Source organism: Oryx dammah, unplaced genomic scaffold, assembly GCF_014754425.2.
Source record: "Oryx dammah isolate SB20612 unplaced genomic scaffold, SCBI_Odam_1.1 HiC_scaffold_29, whole genome shotgun sequence".
Taxonomy (NCBI): domain Eukaryota; kingdom Metazoa; phylum Chordata; class Mammalia; order Artiodactyla; family Bovidae; genus Oryx; species Oryx dammah.
The window spans coordinates 25,725,858-25,742,986 of NW_024070213.1; the positions used below are offsets into that span (position 1 = coordinate 25,725,858).

Here is a 17,129-nt window from a genome sequence, read left to right on the forward strand (position 1 = left end):
TTAATGTAGTACACGGGATCTTCGATCTTCATTGTGGCGTGCAGGAATTTTTTTTTTTTTTTTAAGATTTATTTATTTTGGCAGTGCTGGGTCTTTGTTGCTAGTGGGCTTTCTCTAGTTGAGCCTAGTGGGCACCCCTCTGTAGTTGTGGTGCATAGGTTTTTCATTGCTGTGGCTTCTCTTGTGGCAGAAGATGGGCTCTAGGGCAAGCAGGCTTTAGTAGTTGCATCTCCCAAGTTCTAGAGCATTGGTCCAGTAGTTGCGGTACACAGGCTTAGTTGCTTCTCGAAATGTGAGATCCTCCCAGATGAGGGATTTAACCCATGTCCCTTGCACTGCCAGGAGAATTCTTAACTACTGGACCACCAGGGAAGCCTGGCATGCAGAATCTTTAGTTCTGTGTCTAGTTCCCCAACCAAGGATTGAACCCAGGCCCTCTGCATTGGGAGGTCAGAATCTTAGCCACTAGATCACCAGAGAAGTCCCCTGAATTCTAAGAACTTTGATAAACACTTTTAAACTTGGGCTTTCAGATTTTCATGGGGGCTTATTTATCAAGATCAGAGAAGACAATGGCACCCCACTCAAGTACTCTTGCCTGGAAAATCCCATGGATGGAGGAGCCTGGTAGACTGCAGTTCATGGGGTCATTAAAAGTCAGACACGACTGAGCCACTTCACTTTCACTTTTCACCTTCATGCATTGGAGAAGGAAACGGCAACCCACTCCAGTGTTCTTGCCTGGAGAATCCCAGGAACCGGGGAGCCTGGTGGGCTGCCGTCTATGGGGATGCACAGAGTCGGACACGACTGAAGTGACTTAGCAGCAGCAGCAGCATTTATCAAGATAGATGATTATAATACAGTATATTTAAGTGTATTTAGGAGTTCATTAGTTAGTTAAGTCGCTTGCTCAGTCTTGTCCGACTCTTTGCGATCTCGTGGACTGTAGCCCACCCAGGCTTCTCCGTCCATGGGATTCTCCAGGCAAGAATACTGGAGTGGGTTGCCATTTCTTTCTCCAGAGGATCTTCCAGACCCAGGGATCGAACCCAGGTCTCCTGCATTGCAGGCAGACGCTTTAACCTCTGAGCCACCAGGGAAGCCCTTAGATCTATATAAAACTTTTATTATTTATATGAATAGTATGTGCGCTTCACAGATATTAAGGATAAGCAGGTAACAGGCCAAGAACTCTTTATTTTATTATGAACACAGCAACTTCTTTCTTGATAATTTTGGACACAAAAGATGCACTTTAAAATTTCAAATCAAATTGTATGAGGACAAGGAAAGAACCTTTCAAAGTTGAGAATAAGGCCTATTCCTATCAGCAGACTGAAGACTCTCATAACAATGCATGGGCATTAATTAGAATACTCAGAAAAGTCTTGCTTCTGTAGTGGGAATTAATTAGACCCAAACTAGCATTTCTTCTGCTCTGCCAAACAAATCTTAAAAGGCAGACCCAATGGTATAAAGCTATTTCTAAATAACTATGCTTTTTTAAGAAAGCTCAAACATATTTACAGGAATAGGAAATGTTCAGCATTCAAAAATCTTAAATTCATCCTGTATAGTACCCAATCCCAAATTACCAGGCATGCAAGAAATGAAAACAAACAAACAAAACAAGACACATAACAAAGAGTAAAACTAGTCATTTGTAACTGATCCAGAACTGACATAAATGTCAGAATTAGCAGAGAAGGACAGAAACATTAAAACCACTATTATAGCTGTATTCTTCATGTTAAAAAAAAAAAAGTAGAGATATGGATATCAAACTGCTAGAAATTAAAACTGTTTGAAATGAAAACTAAACTGGATTTAGTTTTTTTTTTTTTTTAATTTTTAGTTTACATAAAAAATTACAGAAAAAAAAAAATTAGTAAGCCAGAGGGCATAGTAACAGAAACTTTCCACAATGAAACAAAAGTAACCCCAGTTTTAAAAAAACGAATAGCTCATCAACAGTTGAGTAGCAATTTCAAGCAGCCTATTGTACATGCAATTGAGTTCAAAAAAGGTGAAAAGAAAGAAAATATTTTAAGAAATGGTACACAATAATTTTTCAAATTTGATTAAAACTATAAACCAATAGATGCAAGAAGCTCAATGAACCCAAGAAACAAGAAAGGTAGAGAATTATATGAAAATCAAAATCAAAATTTCTTAAAACTAGTAATAAACAGGAAATTTTAAAAGCATATAGAAGTAAAAGGACATGTTACATGCAAAAAAGCAAGGATAAAGACAGAAGTTTCTCACCAGAAACAACACAAGTAAGAAGATAGGAAAAACATCTTTGAAGTACTAAAGTTCCTCTTTGAAGTACAAAACATCTCCCAAGACCTGTTAATTTAGAATTCTATACCTAAGAAACATATATTTAAAAAACAAACTCAAAATAAAAACTTCTGTAGACATAAAAATAGCAGAAAGAATTCATTCACCAGCAGGTCCACAACAGAAGAAATCTCAAAATTTCTCAGGAAGAAAGAGATAAAATGTGATGGCAATGTGGATCCAGACAAATACATCAAGAGCATCAAAAATGATAACTCAGTTCAGTTCAGTTCAGTTCAGTCACTCAGTCGTGTCCGAATCTTTGCCTCCCCATGAAACTGCAGCACGGCAGGCCTCCCTGTCCATCAACAACTTTCGGAGCCTACCTAAACTCATGTCCATTGAGTCGGTGACGCCATCTCATCCTCTGTCATCACCTTCTCCTCCTGCCCTCAATCTTTCCCAGCATCAGGGTCTTTTCAAATGAGTCAACTCTTCGCATCAGGTGGCCAAAGTATTGGAGTTTCAGCTTCAAATCAGTCCTTCCAATGAACACCCAGGACTGATGTCCTTTAGGATGGACTGCTTGGATCTCCTTGCAGTTCAAGGGACTCTCAAGAGTCTTCTCCAATACCACAGTTCAAAAGCATCAATTCTTCTGTGCTCAGCTTTCTTTATAGTTCAACTCTCACATCCATACATGACCACTGGAAAAACCATAGCCTTGACTAGATAGAACTTTGTTGGCAAAGTAATGTCTCTGCTTTTTAATATGCTGTCTAGGAAATGGTAACCCACTCCAGTGTTCTTCCCTGGAGAATACCAGGGACGGGGGAGCCTGGTGGGCTGTCATCTCTGGGGTCGCACAGAGTGGGACACGACTGAAGCGACTTAGCAGCAGCAGCAGCAGCAGGTTGGTTATAACTTTCCTTCCAAGGAGTAAGCATCTTTTAATTTCATGGCCGCAGTCACCATCTGCAGTGATTTTGGAGCCCAAAACAATAAAGTCAGCTACTGTTTCCACTTGCTTCCCCATCTATTTGCCATGAGGTGATGGGACTGGATGCCATGATCTTCATTTTTTAAATGGTGAGTTTTAAGCCAGGTTTTTCACTCTCCTTTCACTTTCACCAAGAGGCTCTTTAGTTTTTTGCTTTCTGCCATGAGGGTGGTGTCATCTACATATCCGAGGTTATTGATATTTCTTTTGGCAATCTTGAGTCCAGCTTGTGCTTCATCCAACCCAGCATTTCTCATGATGTACTCTGCATATAAGTTAAATAAGCCAGGGTGACAATATACAGCCTTGACGTATTCCTTTCCCTATTTGGAACCAGTCTGTTTCTAAAGAGGGTGTTTGCTATGACCAGTGCATTCTCTTGGCAAAACTCTATGAGCCTTTGCCCTGTATTCCAAAGTCAAATTTGCCTATTACTCCAAGTGTTTCTTGACTTCCTACCTCTGCATTCCAGTCCCCTATAATGAAAAGAACATCTTTTAGGGTGTTAATTCTAGGTCTTGTAGGTCTTCATAGAATTGTTCAACTTCAGCTTCTCAGCATTACTGGTCAGAGCATAGACTTGGATTATCATGATATTGAATGGCTTGCCTTGGAAATGAACAGAGATTATTCTGTCATTTTTGAGATTGCATCCAAGTACTGCATTTTGGACTCTTTTGTGTACTATCCTGGCTACTCCATTTCTTCTAAGGGATTCTTGCCCAGAGTAGTATATATAATGATCATCTGAGTTAAATTCACCAATTCCAGTCCATTTTAGTTTGCTGATTCCTAAAATGCTGACATTCATTCTTGCCATCTCCTGTTTGACCACTTCCAGTTTGCCTTGATTCACGGACCTAACATTCCAGGTTCCTATGCAATATATCTCTTTACAGCATTGGACCTTGCTTCCATCACCAGTCACATCCACAACTGGGTGTTGTTTTTGCTTTGGCTATGTCTCTTCATTCTTTCTGGAGTTATTTGTCCACTGATCTCCAGTAGCATATTGGGCACCTATCGACCTGGGGTCTTTCAGTGTCCTATCTTTTTGCCTATTCATACTGTTCATGGGGTTCTCAAGGCAAGAATACTGAAGTGGTTTGCCATTCCTTTCTCCAGTGGACCATATTTTGTCAGAACTCTCCACCATGATCCATCCATCTTGGGTGGCCCCACAAGGCATGGCTCATAGTTTCACTGAGTGAGATAAGGCTGTGGTCTGTGTCATTAGATTGGTTAGTTTTCTGTGATTGTGGTTTTCAGTCTGTCTGCCCTCTGATGCAGAAGCTTCCATAAACTACTTATCAGTCAGAAGAGACTGACTGAGGGGGAAACTGGATCTTGTTCTGATGGGTGGGGCCATGCTCAGTAAATCTTTAATACAATTTTCTGTTGATGGGTGGAACTGTGTTCCCTCCCTGCTATTTACCTGGGGCCAAACTATTGTGGGTCCTGGGTCGGGAAGATCCCCTGGAGAAGGAAATGGCAACCCACTCCAGTACTCTTGCCTGGAGAATCCCATGGACGGAGGAGCTTGGTGGGCTACAGTCCATGGGTCGCAAAGAGTTGGACATGACTGAGCGACTTCACTTTCACTTTCAAACTATGGTGGAGGTAATGAAGATAATGGTAACCTCCTTCAGAAGGTCCCATGCATGCACTGCTAAACTCACTGCCCCCAACCCTGCAGCAGGCCACCACCAACCCATGCCTCCACTGGAGACTCCTGGACACTCACACTCGAGTCTGGGTCAGTGTCTTGTGGGGTCACTGCTCCTTTCTCCTGGGTCCTGGTGCACACAAGATTCTGTTTGTGCCCTCCAAGAGTCTTTTTCCCAGTCCTGTGTAAGTCTGGCAGCTGTGTGGTGGGGTTAATGGCGACCTACTCCAAAAGTGAAGTGAAAGTCACTCAGTCGTGTCCAACTCTGTGACGCCATGGACTATACAGTCCATGGAATTCTCCAGGCCAGAATAGTGGTGTGGGTAGCCTTTTCCTTCTCCAGGGGATCTTCCCAACCCAAGGATCGAACCCAGGTCTCCCGCATTGCAGGCGGATTCTTTACCAGCTGAGCCACAGGGAAGCTCTAAGAAGGCTTATGCTGTACCCAAGTCTGCTGCATCCAGGGCCCCGTACGGCAGTCCACTGCCGACCCGCACCTCCACAGATGTTCAAACACAGTTCTGTCTCAGTCTCTGTGGGATCCCTGGGTCCTGGTGCGCATGAGGATTGTTTGAGCCCTTTGAGCATCTCTGGTGGGAATGGAGTTTGATTCTAAATGAGAATCTGTGCCTCCTACCATCTTACTGGGGTTTCTCTGACCTTGGACATGGGGCATCTCCTCAGTGCTGTCAAATATTACTCTAGAGAAAATAAACAATCATACATCTTTTAAAAATTTGAAATTATGCTTAGAACTTTACCACAAAGAAAATGCCAGGCCCAGATGGCTACACTGGTGAATTGTATCTAATTCTTCAGGAAGCAATAGCATTAATTTCACATAAAATTTTTCCAGAATACTGAGGAGGAAGGAATGCATTCAATTCATTCTGTGAAGTCAGCATTCAGTTCAGTTCAGTCACTCAGTCGTGTCTGACTCTTTGCAACGCCATGAACCGCAGCATGCCAGGCCTCCCCATCCATCACCAACTGCCAGAGTCTACCCAAACCCATGTCCATTGAGTTGGTGATGCCATCCAACCATCTATCCTCTGTCGTCCCCTTCTCCTCCTGCCCTCAATCTTTCCCAGCATCAGGGTCTTTTCAAATGAGTCAGCTCTTTGCATCAGGTGGCCAAAGTACTGGAGTTTCAGCTTCAACATCAGTCCTTCCAAAGAACACCCAGGACTGATGTCCTTTAGGATGGACTGGTTGGATCTCCTTGCAGTCCAAGGGACTCTCAAGTGTCTTCTCCAACACCACAATAATATACACATACAAAAAAAGTACAGAACAACATCCTTCATGATCATAGATGCAAATATTCTAAATAAAAACTGAACAAACACAATTCAACATTATTTAAGAATGGATTGCCATCCCAATCAATGCAGAAAAAGCATTTGACAAACTGCAACATTAATTTCTGATAAAAACTCTCAACAAACTAGGAATACAAGGAACATTCTCAACCTGTTCAGGTCATCTACCAAAAACTCCCAACTAACATCAGCTTAATGATGAAAGATGGAAGGCATTTTCCCTAAGATCAGCACCATGACCTCAGTGTTCACTACTGTGACTTTTATTTAACTTTGAAAGGGAGTTTCTATCTTATATTTAAAGTGAACTCACAAACGTTTAAGAAATCTAAACACTTATTCATAGACAACATGCTCTTCTATTTAGAAATTTGATAAAATGCAGCAACATGTTAATAAAACTAAGATAGTTTAGAATGGTTTCAGGGCACAAGACTGACATACAACAATCAATAGTATTTCTATATACTGCTGCTAAGTTGCTTCAGTTGTGTCCGACTCTGTGCGACCCCATAGACGGCAGCCCATCAGGCTACCCCGCCCCTGGGATTCTCCAGGCAAGAACACTGGAGTGGGTTGCCATTTCCTTCTCCAATGCATGAAAGTGAAAAGTGAAAGTGAAGTCTCTCAGTTGTGTCCAACTCTTCGTGACCCCATGGACTGCAGCCTACCAGGCTCCTCCGTCCATGGGATTTTCCAGGCAAGAGTACTGGAGTGGGGTGCCATTGCCTTCTCCATTTCTATATACTAAACACAATCAAAAGTAAAAAATTTAAATTACCATTAATAATAGCTAAAAATTGAAATACTTAGGAGTAAACCTGACAAAATTATGTACAAGATGCGAACACTGAAAACTATAAAATAGTACTGAAAGAAATTAAAGAATAATTAAATAATTGGAGAGATGTATCCTATTTATGAGTCAGGAGACATAATATTAAGATGTGAATTTGGGTGAATTGATCTGGTGAGTCCAATTCAAATATTTCCAAGTGTTTTTATAGAAGTTGGTAACCTGATTTTAAAGTTTAACTGGAAATTCTAAGGATTCAGAATAGTCAAAACAATTTTAAAGAAGAAAGTCAAAGTCCTAAGACTAACACTATCTGAGTTCAGGCTTTTTATAAAGTCATCATAATACAGAAAGTGTTATAGTGATACAGAAAAATACAAGTATATCAATGAAATTATACAGATTAATTTATTAATAGCACCAAACCTTTAAAAAGAGCTCAATTTTGACAAAGATGCTAAGGTAATTTAGACAAAAAAATATATTCTTTTAAACATATGGTGCTAAAATAATTGGATATTCATATGCAAAAATGTGAGCTCCAATCCATACCTTGTACCATATACAAAAATTAATTTAAAATTAAAATAAACCTAAAACTGCAAAAGCTCTAGAAGAAAACAGGAGAGACATTTCTGACTTTGGATTAGGCAAATAGTTCTAAAATATGACAATGAAAACATAATTCATTAAAAACAATAATGATAAATTGTACTTTATTCAATGAAAAAGATCTGCTCTTTGACAGACATTAAGAGAATGAAAAATAAGACAGGGGCTGAAAGAAAGTATTTGGAAAGCATCTACATGATAAAAAAAATTCATATCTAAAATATAGAGAGAACTCTTAAAATCCAACGATAAGAATATAAATAACTCAAAAATTTAGACAAAAGTTTGGATGAAAATGTTACCAAAGAAGATACACAGATGATAAAATAGTGTAAGTAAAGATGTTCAACATCTTTAATTATCAGGAAAATGAAAAATAACTATAACACTATATATTGATACATGAAAATGACTAACGTTAAAAAGAATGGCCATACCAAGGATTCATGAGATTATAAAGACATTGGAATTCTTACAGAGTATACAGAGTATAAACTGGTAAGAATGTAAATTGGTACAAGGATAGTGAAAAGCAATTTGACATTTTATTTAAAAGTTTAATATATCATCATATGATCCAGTCATTCCCTAATAGATATTTGCCCAAGAGAAATAAAAACCTATGTCCAATCAAATACTTGTACATTAGTGTTCTCCAATGACTCAGCGAGTAAAGAATCCGCCTGTAATGCAGGAGACACAGGAGACATGGATTCAATTCCTGAGTTGAGAAGATGCCCTGGAGGAGGAAATGGCAACCCACTCCAGTATTCTTGCCTGGAGAATCCCATGGACTGAAGTGCCTGGCATGCTGGTCCATGGAGTTATAGAGTCAGACACAACTAAGCACATGGCACATTGTTCGCAACAGCTTTAGCTATAATAGTGCCAAACTAGAAACTACTGATATGTCCATCAATAAGTGAAAGGACAGGCAACTTGTGATATATCCATGCAATGATATTTGTTCAACAATAAAAAGTAATGAACCTGTGCAACAACATGGATGAAACTCAAAATAAATTTTCTGAGTGAAAGAAATCAAACAAAATCAAACATTGGTTGTGTTATTCTATTTATTAAAAAAATTTAGGCTATCAAAACTAATCTATCATGAGAGAAAGCATATACACAGACACCTGGCGATGATAAAGATTGGGATGGAGTGATTATTAAGGGTAATGAGGAATGATTGATATGTCCATTTTCTTGATTGTGGTGATGGTTTCTCAGGCATACACATCTGCCAAAACTTGTAAAATTGAACATCTTAACTGGATAGTTTATTACATGTCAATTACAACCCATTTGACCTATTCAAAGCCATTATTGAGATGAGTTTGATTTATTGCTCTCTCTCTCTCTGTCCTATAGACCCACTTGGAAAATCAAAATTTTGTATGGCAATTTCCCGAGCTCTTCCTTAAGAGCCTTGCCTTTCCAAGCTTATCAGAAAAATCCAAGGAGAGTTCATGAGGAGGATCACTAGCAACTAGTACTGTTCTCTATATTTAAATTTGTATTTATCATTATTAATGTGGCAGGTGTTCAGCTAATCATTTTACTTGCACACTTTTACATTTCCTTCTTTTCTTTCCTTGACTGTAACTCTTCTCTTGAGCTATCTTTCCCAATTACCTATGTGGTATGTAGACAAAAGTGCACCAAAATTTAAGGAATTTTGCTTGCCATATTCTTCCTGGCTTAAGTGTCAGGTTAAAAAAAATAAACAAAGCTTGAATCTTCAAAAAAAAATGCTTTACAAAGTAATATTAGAGAAAATGTTAATCATGGAGGGTTTCCCTGGTGGCTCAGACAGTAAAGAATCCTCCTGCAGTGCAGGAGACCTGGGTTTGATCCCTGGGTTGTGAAGATTCCCTAGAGAAGGGCATGGCAACCCACTCCAGTACTCTTGCCTGGAGAATCTCCATGGACAGAGGAGCCTGGAGAGGTACAGTCCATGGGGTCACAAAAAATCAGACACGACTGAGAGACCAGGCACAGCACGTTAATCATGAAAAGGGAAGACAAAGATTGCAAAATGCAAAATTTTTTATATTGCCTAGAAAGTAGTTTAGCACGTAGAGATTTCTAGACACATAAATCTGTATCTCTTGACTGTTCTCATTCATTTTTAGTAGGTCTTCTGAAATTAAAAATCAACACTAGTTATTTTTAGCTCTAGCTCTTCTCATCAATGAGTTTTGGTACCTTTGCCTGTTCCTCTATATTCCTATCTGCTTTAATTTTTATTATTGTCCAAATGGCTTCCAATCATTTAATGGTCTCACCCTGGGCACTGTTTACTCCACATCTGCTTCTCTTCCTTACTATTTCAAATACTATCTGTTTATATTTGGAGTGTCACCTGAAATGATTACCTTTTAGTACTATTTGTAACTCCAATCTATTCTTCCCAACTCACTTCTTATTCCTTCTAAGGTTCTTTGATTCTTTGAAGATGTATTCAGGTGTCTCCCACTTTTAATGGGGCATGAGGATGGTTAACAATAGAAACCAAAGTGTGATTTTTATGCAAAAAAATACTAACACATATATAATTATCATAAGTCACCTTCCCAGGAAAAGTCTTGGAGATAGTTTGATTTTATTAATTGGTTAAATTCCCCAAAGGAAGCAAAATGTTTTATAAATGTGGAAAGAGCTTTATTAGAGTCTAAGGTGATACATGATAACCTAGAGAATATTGAAAACTCCAGTGAATTTTCTACTTTACCTTCACCAAGAGTCATCCGATACAACTTAGCTCACTTTAGTTTGATATAATAATATAGAAAGCTGCAGATATAGATCTCTTAGCATTTTAGAAGTGGGTATATGATTGGTGATTGGTTATTTCACATCTCAAGTGATAAATATGAGTTAGAACAGAACTAATGAGTTTATATGAAAATGATCAATAAATGAGGAACGTACGCATGCACCACACACACCCCTAGTAATTTCTTCCTATTTATCATCTGGACATTTCCATCATGGTCCAAGTGTCATGCAACCAAGTAATTCTGATTTTGAAATTGATTAAACCCAGCAAATAGCAACAACCCTCAAATTTCACACATGAAAAGTTTTATTTTTTAAGTTGCTTTTGTATCTGTATGTTGTTATTCTAATATCAGTACCTATTTTATTGATTCTCTTAGATTCTGGATTTATGTTAAAAGAAAGTGAAAAAAGTCTCAGTATCAAGAAAAATAAGGTAACAATGATCTCAAAAGGCACTAAATACAAATTAAAGTGATTTAGTGGATGACTCAATAGCAGCTGCTGCTGCTAAGTCACTTCAGTTGTGTCCGACTCTGTGCGACCCCAGAGATGGCAGCCCACCAGGCTCCCCTGTCCCTGAGATTCTCTAGGCAAGAACACTGGACTGGGTTGCCATTTCCTTCTCCAGGGCATGAAAGTGAAAAGTGAAAGTGAAGTCACTCAGTCGTGTCCGACCCTCAGCGACCCCATGGACTGCAGCCTACCAGGCTCCTCTGTCCATGGGATTTTCCAGGCAAGAGTACTGGAGTGGGGTGCCATTGCCTTCTCCGCTCAGTAGCAGAGATGCTCTAAATAAGCCAAGGAGTATGAACAATGAAGATTATTAAGAAATCATCTTAAGAAAAATGATGCTAACTCGCAGAGTCCATTGGAGCAAAGGGTTCTTTTATTCTTACAAAATTTAGGCACTAATTACTACCTTCAAAACATTTACATTCAAATCTGGCCTATACAAAGTTGGAATGCATCATTGATAGTCAATATATTTAAATAATCTACTAGGTTGACTAAATTTTGTGAAAGCTTTAAAGTCTCTTTTGGTATCTTTGCATATTTAAAGAACTCAATATTTTAATACTGACTGCTAAATTGAAGCTCTTCTGTAGTACTCCGTTTCTACTCCCTGTTTTGGCCTTCATGTATCTGCATATTCATAATTATTAATTTTTACTTTAATATAACATATATAGACTGTGCTTAGTCACGTCCGACTTTTTGTGACTCCATGGACTGTAGCCTGCCAGGGTCCTCTGTCCCTGGGATTCTTCAGGTAAGAATACTGGAGTGGGTTGCCATTTCCTTTTCCAGGAGATCTTCCCAACCCAGGGATCGAACCCAGGTCTCACACATTGCAGGCAGATTCTTTACCGTCTGAGCCATCAGGGAAGCCCCATATATAGACTAGACAAAGATTAACATAGCTTCTGTCACTGCAAAATCATCAGTTGTGAGGTAATAAGTAAAGATGCAATACATTGTATTATAAAAATGTACTACTCTTTACAATAATAAATTCTATTTAAGGCACTTAAAATGCATCATTTTTATAACAAATTTGTATTATAAAAATATATTATCTTGTAATAATGAATTCTATTTAAGGAAACATATTTTGTGATATTTCTGACAGATTAATTATTAAATTACTTTTTAATACTACTGTGGAATGGTGTTTTGATTAGCTAGGCCAACTTCACTTTCAATCTCTTTTGTCAATACAGAGTCAGTGACAGTTAATATATTTTTTCTCAGCCTACCTTATGAGTAGAAGTAATCATGTCATATACTTTTTAAAAGAAATCTGCTTTTTCTTAAATTTCTTAATAAAAGAGACAGATCTTATTGCTTTATACTCTCCTTCCTTTTTCTGACCTTGATCTCAACATGCTGAATGGAGCTTCAGCAACCATTCTGTCTCTGTGAGGTTTGGCAATAAGATGTGCATGAATCAATGTACCAAGGATAGTAGAAAATAAAAACAAAGATCCTGGATCCCTGATGCATCACTGAACAGCTGCATCTCAACTTGCTCTTCTATGCTTCTTGCAATGGGAGATAATTTTACGTCTTTATTACTTAAGCCTTTCTTAGTTGACTTTTTTCAATGCTGCAGGTAAAATATTCCAACTAATACCACCAATTAATTATTTTTAAATAGAGAGACATAGCTACTTATGAAATTTCTATTTACAAACTTCCTTTCACTTAAATGAAGCTATGTTTTAGAGAAAACAAGAAAACCATTCGTTAGTAGGTATGATAAGTGCTCATACATGGCTATTTTAAAATGGGTCACAGAATGATTAATCAGGGATATGCTTATTCTATTTCTGCTTAGTTTTGAGATATAGCATGTTTGATAAATGAAAAAAGCATGAGTTATTTAAGATATTAGTCGGGAAGATACATTTTTTCAAGGAAGGAAAAAATTAGATTAATTAAAAAGAAACTTGGTGAGAACACAATGCTTTTCAAGGATACAGAATAAATAATTGAATAGTAGATATATTTTGAAGAACAAATGGTGAATTACAAAAGACTAGTAAAAAAGGACCAGTTAAATTAAAACAATTCTTTGGGGTGTGTGAATAGAGGTTTAGCAACAATATTGTGTCCTTATCAAACACAATTTAATTCAAGAATAAGGTTTGGAATTGGCTTGAGAATGTGGTGAAAATATTGCTGCTGGAAATGTGTTTTAAGACTTCCCAGGTGGCGCTGGTGGTAAAGCACTTGCCTGCCCGTGCAGGAGATGCATGGGACACAGGTTCAGTCCTTTGGTTGGAAAATCCCCTGGGAGTAAAAAATCGGAATCTACCCCGATATTCTTGCCTGGAAAATTCCATGGACAGAGGAGCCTGGTGGGCTATAGTCTCTGGAGTCACAAAGAGTGGGACATGACGGAGTGACTGAGTACTCTGGGAAGACTAAGATTGAACCACAAATTCAAGGCCTATTTTAATATTAAACTGTCAAAAATGGCAAATACGGAAACTGCAAAATATTTTAATTCTCCCTTTAAATGCTAAAAGAGAGTAGACAAGCGTTATTTATCCTTCTTTCACCCTACTTCGTGGAACATATATGCAATAACTGGACGTCTAGTTGTTATTTTATATCAAGAGAAAGTCACCTCAGAATGATTATAATGTGAGCTTGCAAATTTAGGCACAGCTGATATAATTCTAGTGTTCTCTCTCTATCACTGTCACTCTCTGAACAGTGCTGAAATCTATTTATTTTTTAAATGCATGGAAAAGAGTTTAGAGTGGCTGTATTGCAACACACTGATCTGGACCACCCTCAGTTGTGGTGGATCTAGCCTCAGAAATTACCTCATTACTGCTACTGTAACTTAACAAATTAAAAAAAACAAAGATCATGGCATCTGGTCCAATCTCTTCATGGCAATTACATGGGGCAAAAACGGCAACAGTGGCAGATTTTATTTTCTTGGGCTCCAAAATTACTGGGGACAGAGTGCAGCCATGAAATTAAGATACTTGCTCCTTGGAAGAAAACGTATGACAAACCTAGACAGTGTGTTATAAAGCATAGACATGACTTTGCCAACAAGGTCCCTATAGCCAAAGCTGTGGTTTTCCCAGTAGTAATGTATGGATGTGAGAGTTGGACTATAAAGAAGTCTGAACGCCCAAGAATTGATGCTTTTGAATTGTGGTGCTGGAAAAGACTCTCGAGAGTCCCTTGGACTGCAAGGAAATCAAACTAGTCAATCCTAAAGGAGACCAACCCTGAATATTCATTGGAAGGACTGAAGCTGAAGCTGAAGCTGCCATATTTTTGCCACCTGATGCGAAGAGGTGAATCATTTGAAAAGACCCTGATGCTGGGAAAGATTGAGGTCAGGAAGAGAACGGGATGACGAAGAATGAGACGGTTGGATGGTGTCACCCACTGACTCAATGGATATGAGTTTGAGCAATCTACGGGAGATAGTGAAGGACAGGGAAGCCTGGTGTGCTGCAATCCATGGGGTCACAAAGAGTTGGACACAACTTTGAGACTGAACAACAACAACACTTGGTAGAATCACTGCTAATTAATGACTTACTGATACCTTACATTAACGTTTGTCAACTGAAGAGTAAGTAGTTAGAAATATCTGCCCCTAGTGAAAGCAGGTTAAAAGGCAAGGTGAATGTGAAAATAGTTTTGAGCACACAGAAACAAGTTAAAATTTAACAGCATCTGAGATGTGTCTGTTACCAATAAGCTTGTTTCAAACTGCTGCAAATACACTTGTGTTAAAATTCTAAGCCTTATATGCCTGTGAACCCTGGTTGTTGGTTTAGCCATCTAGAGGTGACCAGCGGGGGTTGGAGGGAGAAGCAAACACCTCCTTGTAGATATCTGTGGTAAAGCCCTAGTCAATAAACTTTATTTTCATTTTTGCCTAAACTTGTTACAATTCAGATTTTAAATTAGGAAGAGGAGTCCTCTTAGTTATTTCAGAATCATTAAATTTTTATGTTCAGCAATCCCTCCCAAATCATGTTTATATTGATAGAAAGCTTAGTAAACCTATGGTTCAGACAGTAAAGAATCTGCCTGCAATGCAGGAGACATGGTTCAATCCCTGGGTCGGGAGATTCCATGGAAAAGGAAATGCAATCCAGTTCAGTATTCTTGCCTGGAGAATTCCATGGACAGAGAAGCCTAGAGGCTTACAGTCCACAGGATCACAAAGAGTCAGACACATCTGAGCAACTAAAACTTTCAAGAAGATTCAACACATGCTGTTTATTCCAATATGTCATTTTCCATCCTTAAGAATTTAAATTCTTCCATTTATGAACTGTAACTCACCTCTATTGATAATTAGAAAATGAGGAAAGATTGGAATCAAGACAAAATCAATAAAACAAATAGCTAAATAGAATAAGACTTTTAGAAGTAGAGCCTTGGAATAAAGGTCACTGTGAGAGAAGATACACACTTATTCCCTTATGATATACATAGGAAAAACTGAGATGTTTGAGAGAGCTTGACAGACTGTTTTGGCCTGAAGTAACTTAGCTATGACAACTACTTTTTGTGATTGGGGAGGAGAGAAAGGACCTTAATCTGAAACAGAGTGAAGTCACTTTGTCTCTAGGACTATAATAGGACACAGGAAACATGGGCTTCAGATTTTAAAGTCAGATAGTCATTAAATATTGATAAACATAGAAATGGGGGAAATATCTGCTATTATAAATACTATCTGCAACAAAATCAAAAATTTATATTTTGAAAGAGATGAAAGATCATCAAAGAAAGGTAAATTGAAATTGCTTAAACAATATTCATGAACATTAATGTAATATATATAAATCAATATTTAGGGCTTCTCTGGTAGCTCAGACAGTAAAGAATTCACCATCAATGCAGGAGACCCAGGTTCATTCCCTGGGTTGGTAAGATCCCCTGGAGAAGGGAATGGCAACCCACTCCAGTATTCTTGCTTGGAGAATTTCACGAACAGAGGAGCCTGGTGGGCTACAGTCCACAGGGTTGCAAAGAGTCAGACACGACCCAGCGACTAACACTTTCACTTTCAAATCAATATTTGGCAGTTGATAGGTTCCACATCCGGAGAAGGCAATGGCACCCCACTCCAGTACTCTTGCCTGGAAAATCCCATGGACGGAGGAGCCTGGTAGGCTGCAGTCCATGGGGTCACTGAGAGTTGGACACAACTCAATGACTTCACTTTCACTTTTCACTTTCATGCATTGGAGAAGGAAATGGCAACCCAACTCCAGTGTTCTTGCCTGGAGAATCCCAGGGATGGGGGAGCCTGGTGGGCTGCCGTCTCTGGGGTCGCACAGAGTCGGACACAACTGAAGTGACTTAGCAGCAGCAGCAGCAGCAGCAGCAGGCTCCACATGTTTTCTCATTTTTTATTTGTTCTTGTTTATGTGATTTTTAAAATTTATTTTTTAATTGGAGGCTAATAGTTTCACAATGTTGTGTTGATTTTTGCTGTTTGATTTCTTTACTGTTCTATACTAGTGAACATAAACTATTTTAAACATTCATAGGTTTTCATAAGGATGTTAGAGATCTTTAATCTTCTAACCTATTTTTCCCATAGGGTATTAAGTTCCTCATTCACAAATTCTCCTACTAAAAAAACTGTCAGAAACCCAGTTCCTGTGGTTGAGAAAGAACTAATACTACCAACTTTGAAGTATTACATTTTCCTACGTGAAATATATCTATGTTAAAAATTAATTACTGACATATATTCTAATACATGTATCATGTTTTTTTTGCCCTGGATTACCTGTTTCTTTAATTAAGTCAGAAAGAGGAAAGCTGAAGGTGCTAAGGCCAACCTATGTATGACACTTCCACTAGGAGATTTTAAAGTATATTCTCTTCAATAGCAAGAACTATTCTGCTTAAGTCTTCTAAGATCATTCTACTTAGGCTAGAACCTGTTTGCTTAATCAGTAGATAAAGTCTTAAGTGGCCTTTTAAAAAAAGCCAGATTTTGTTTGGGTGGGGAGGAGGGGTAAAAGAAGACAGAGCTTAATTAACCAGACTGACAGGCTCCATAGATCTCTCAAGTGTTTAAATTAAGGATTGCAAGTTCTTGAAACTTGACAAGGCAGGCAGGATTGTCACTGCTGCTGTCTGAAGCAGAGG

General features: G+C 38.5%; 1 long non-coding RNA gene across 1 annotated transcript in view; it reads left to right on the forward strand.

Moving 5' to 3' along the window:
* Nucleotides 1-4,056: 4,056 nt before the first annotated feature.
* LOC120858906 overlaps nt 4,057-17,129 on the forward strand; it is a 20,411-nt gene continuing 7,338 nt past the window's right edge. The window contains exons 1-2 of the long non-coding RNA XR_005719966.1: nt 4,057-4,069; nt 4,939-4,941. This is a non-coding gene — a long non-coding RNA (uncharacterized LOC120858906). The remainder of the gene's footprint in view (nt 4,070-4,938; nt 4,942-17,129) is intronic.